Below are 5284 nucleotides of genomic sequence, written 5' to 3'. Positions count from 1 at the left end.
GTTGGCGAGCCAGGAAACCATCAGAGAGTTTGGATTTTCAGCGATGTTGTCCAGCACTTTTGTCACTAAGTTTTAAGGAGGACAGTATCCGGCCTCCTCCTGAAAGGGACTCAGAAGACGTCTTCAGGGAAGGAAGATGGTAACTTGAAATCCTATGATTAAGGATGAAAATCAACACTAAGCCATTGCATTCAGTAACGGAGATGTGATATTGTGTGAAACTATCAGGTCAGCTACACGTTTTTTTTGCGCTGGTTGGAGGGGTGGAACGGGTTCACAGTGAATGGATTTAGAAACTATTTTTAAAGACTTGTGAGATAATTGCTCCCCCACCAGCAGCTACATGCAGACCACCCCTTCCTGCATCTGGGTCAGACATTTCTATGGCACTGGTTCCCCTCCATCTGCCGAGGTTTCGCCTGTTCTGGTGAGTATGAGGGGGAGAAGGACACACGTCTACCTCCTCCCACCACCACTGCTAAACACTCCCCAGTGTTTGTCTAATACCAGGGAAGGGCCCTCAGAGCTGGTGCAGAACCTCCTACAGTGTCCCTCGAAGCCACATGAGATTTAAGGGAAAACAGGGAAATTTTGGTGGGGCAGAAGGGTGGGGATAAATGTTCCTGTTGGAAAAGCTGGGGCAGGGCTAGGGGAGTTTTTCCCCAATTGCTCCAGCAGAGCTGGGGATTTTACCCACATTTTAACATAGCACAGATCAAATGTGTTTAAGTAAATTCTCAGGTTAAACCTTTCATGAGGCAGTGCCCTAGTAGCGACACTGTTTTGTCTCGGTTTGTAGGAGTGAGGATGATACCATATGGCTTCAGAACAAATCAGACAACTGCCCGTTGATAAGCAATAAATATCCTACTGGTGCAGATTACTTGATGCTTTCTTTTCCTCCTCTGAAACAGAATTCAAAACTTAGCCTAAATGAAAGCAAAAAGCCTGTTTGCACTCTGGATTCAGGAATCACATCACTGCACGGTTGTGCAGTAATACCTCAGGAAGATTAGCTGATCTGCCGTTGGAGTTCAATGATGGTCTCATTGGGAAGTGCAACATCGCCCCCTCCAGGAAATTAAGAAGTTTTGTAATTATTTGTATAACTGATCCAGCAGGTTTTTATGATAATGTTCCCAGTTCATGTAATTATACAAGTTGCTTTAAATTGAGCTACCTGAAGCCTCATTCATGTAAACCCTATTGAGGCTGGTTTTTTCTGTGAGTGACCAGGCTCCATTGCAAGCAAGCCCTGAAATCTTCCAAGAGTTGTTGTAGCTACTGAATAACTGTAAAAAGTACAACTAGGCAAGTACAACTGGATCTAGTAGGGTAGATAGAACTCACCCTGTGCCTGTAAAGAGTTTTCTATACACATGCATATCTACTGAGCATATATAATCTTATCCTCTAAGCGTCTGTTCACAGAAGAAGGTTGTGAAACAAACCCCAAAACTAAGGGCTTGTTCCTGCTTCCTTCCATTACTGTTGGTTCAATTCCAGCGCTGGTGGCACTAAAAGCAGCGTGGCCACCAGCTGTGAAGCAGATTAACAGAAGAGGAAAAGCTTCCCCCTGACTCTACTTCTGCATTAGCCTCTCCTTGTCAGACCGTTCTGAGGAGGCGCCCTCCAAGACCGTAGCCAGCTGCAAAGGAGCAAGACAGCCAGGAGTTACTCTCATTTATTGTAGCTCAGAAAGAGCAAAGGACTAGATCCACAATGAGGATGTTGGCTTAGTGTTTCAACACCTAACTTTAGGTGCCCTTCCCTGTTGTTTGTACTGGCTGCCAGGACAGCAGGTGCCTTCCTTTTAAGTGACCATAAACTATGGCCTGGGTATTCTCAGGTCAGCCGTACGAATGAGAGGCCCAGACCAGTGCAGCTGTTTTATGCGCATGCTTTGGATCCTGTTGGTATCCAGCAGGATACTTTGCCCGCCCACTGCGAAAGGACCTCCCCCCAGCATAAGGGGAGGATCCACAGGTCCGTGATACCAAATAAATACGGGGGACAACTAATGAAAAAAACCAGGAATGGGAGTGAGGTCAGCGGGCTCAACGAAGGGAACGTGTGCATGCTTTGGAGGCCAGACAATTAGATTTCCCTACTGAGAATCTTGTCCCACCCGTTGTCCCTGCACGGAAGAAAGGGCTCCACAGCAAGCTGAGGAAGGTGCCACCTAAACTAGCCAATAGGAAAGGCCAAGGATAGGGGTGTGATCCAAATCCCTCTCCTGCAAGAGAATTAGGTGCCTACGTCCAGGCCAGAGGGAGGCAGCTGGGTCTGCCTGGGATTCACAGGCATGAACCAGCTCCTGGCATGTTGGTGCCTGAGCCCCTTCTGACGAACAAGAGGAGGAGGCAGTTCCCTTTAGCCCAGAGGTAGAACACTAACCCCTCAGGTGGGAGACGCAGGTTCAATTCCCACCTCTGCCATGTGGAACAGTACCTTGAACACACACTCCCTGTGAGCGCCCTAGCCCTCGGGCTAGTCAGTCACACGCTGGTCCAAACCCTTATGTTAAGTGGAACAGGAGAGACAGACCTGCTGAAGAAAACACCAAAGGCCAGTGCACAGGAGACCGGAGTTGAATCCCTCCTCAGCAGGCCGTGGAAGGAGTTGAACCCGGGTCTCCCACAGGCTGGGGATGTGCGTCTAATCCCTGAGCTAACACAAGGCAGCAGTGAAGCCACCGCAACGAGTGGTGTTTTGGGCAGGACTCATGCTGTTAGGCAGCCTCTGAAAACATGGGCTCAGGTCCCCCACATGGGATAGGCAGGTGAGGCTCTCTCTGGGTCTTAGGCCCCAGCTAGGAAGACCAATGTGGCTGTGTGCAGGATCACTGCCAGCCAGTTAGAAGCCCTGGGGATTTTACTGACAGAACTTCAGGCTAGGCAGCAGCTGAGCAGGGATGCTGAGGCTCAACATTTTGAACGTACAGCTCTGTAAGGGCAGTACCTCAGTCCCTTTGGGGTTCTAGCCTCAGGGGAATTGGAGCAGACTTTAATCCCCCTAATATAATTTACATCATCCTCCCCAGTGCACAGAACCAAAAGGTAAAAAAGGATGACAAAACTAAGAAAGCACCAAATTCCTTCCAAATATATCCTGGGCCACTTCAGGATGCAATCAAAGCAGACACAGAAGTGCTAGAGGCCAACACTCCCCTTCCCCCACAAACCAGGGTGCCTTTCTCTTACTCACCCAACAGATGCTGCAAGAGTAGCCCCGTTACACCACCAGCTCTTCCTGTCGAAGTAACTTCCCGACTAAGGTGTTAACTCACCATTATATAGACTCATAGCAGCAGAAAGTCAAAACTGAGTCCTCAGGCGCATCCCGCTGCAATTCTTGTAGACAACCCTTGCGTACAGTTGTAAGCAATGACATGGGGAATAAGTAGTTACTACTGGGTTTTTCCCTCTACCAGAGCAAGGTACGGCATAATCCAATGGCTGGATGTTGAAACTAGACCAATTCAGACTGGACCCAAGGCCTACATTTTTGAGGGTGAGTGTAATTAATCATTGGAACAAGGTGGATTTGCCATCACTGACAACTGTAAAATCAAGCTTGGCTGTTTTGCTAAAAGAGCTCCTCTAGGAATTAGTTTGGGGCAGTTCTATGGCCTGTGTGATGCAGGAAGTAAGATTTGATGATCACAATGGTCCCATCTGGCCTTGGAATCTATTGACCAGTCTTCCAGCCAGAAGGAGTTGGGAGAAGGAGACTGGCCGCACAGAAAGTGTTCCTGGTCATGCAAGCACAGACATGGCCCACCTGATTTTCAGGGTTGGTCCCTCTTTTTGCCAGGGCTGGATCACAGTCCCACGCTGCACGTCTCACACTTCGCGCCTGACCCTGCCATACCGCGGAGCAATTTCTTTGTCCACACCGGTCTTAGCCGTACAAAAGGCACCCCTGCCTCTCCGCGGGCTGACTTTGCTTGGCCTTGTTTCGGACCATCAGTTCAATGTCCCATTGAAAACTCAGGGGATATCAGCTTAGTAGGTATCTCATTTAGACAAACCACTGCCCACCTCCCACCATGGCAATGGTGGGAGAGACGCGAAGTCCTGCATGAGCTGTGGTAACTGGACTTCTCTCTCACCTTTAGACATAGCCTCACCCGCCCTGCCCCCCCCAGCAGGGATGTTAGGAAGCAGATAGGGAATGTGGCAGTCTGTCACCCTTCAGCCTCACAACCAGCTCATTAATAAAGAATCTGTCACTCCGCTGCCAGGCCCATAGGCTGAGGGATGGTGTAGTTAGCACAGCCTCAGTGCTTGGGCAGTGGCGATTCATTGACTGTGGAAGAGGTGGAATAGCCAAGTGAACTTTTTGGGGGGACAATGACGCCATCCCTCTGCTGAAAAGAAATGGCTTGTAGGCAGAGTCCTAGGACAAAATAGCTGCCAGCAGCCTCCATCTCCATGTTCACAAGATAGCTCTGTTCTCACTAGCTGTCCCAGTCCTTCCACAGGCTGCAGCGGACAGGAGTTTAGGCAAGGTCTGATTCATCTCCAGCAGCCACACTGGGGCAAGGGGTCTCCCGAAAGCAGTTCTGAAAGACCAGCGCCCTAATATGGACCATTCCTCTCTCCCTACCATCTGCCCCGTGAGGCAGGGGCTTCCATTCACTATTGGTAGAGTTGCCCTTGGCTTCCTCTTTGACTATACATGGACTTGGTTCCTCTCATTCCGCTTCTCACTATGTAGGGTTTAGAGTGGGTTCTTTGGCTTATGCTGCCCCCTGCTGGAATTCCACTGGTCTTGCTCTAAGCCAGAGTCAATTCTTCCATCTCTCATTTATACCTCTCGCTGCCAAGAGGTTGCGGATACGGAACACTGGGACTTCTCTTGAAGGACAGAATATAGCACTGTATGGCAGCTCAGGGCTTAGGAAAGTCACAGCCTGTGCACCCACACCTGGTGCGTTGGAAGAGAGGGGCAGGATACGTTACAATGGTCAGTTCATGAGTAATAAAATGGAGAGTGAGAGAATTATGGCCTTCAGATCGCTCACAGCGTTACCAAGCAGGCTGCTGGGGAAATGACACTATTGGAATGGGCACTTGAGAAGAAGCTATTCTGTCTTTCTAGGCCACACGTCACATGTCTGGCCTAGAGGATCTAGCCTAGCTTTCTCTGATGTTAGGCTACTAGACAATCTTGTAGAAGATGCAATATCCCACTGCTTCAGCACTTTCCTACCCCACCCAGGGCCGGCTCCAGGCACCAGGCACCCAAGCTGGTGCTTGGGGCGGCACCTGGAGGGGGG

Source organism: Terrapene carolina, unplaced genomic scaffold (genome assembly GCF_002925995.2).
Source record: "Terrapene carolina triunguis isolate 2854851 unplaced genomic scaffold, T_m_triunguis-2.0 Scaffold95, whole genome shotgun sequence".
Lineage (NCBI taxonomy): Eukaryota > Metazoa > Chordata > Testudines > Emydidae > Terrapene > Terrapene triunguis.
Note: the sequence above shows the minus strand (reverse complement) of the source record.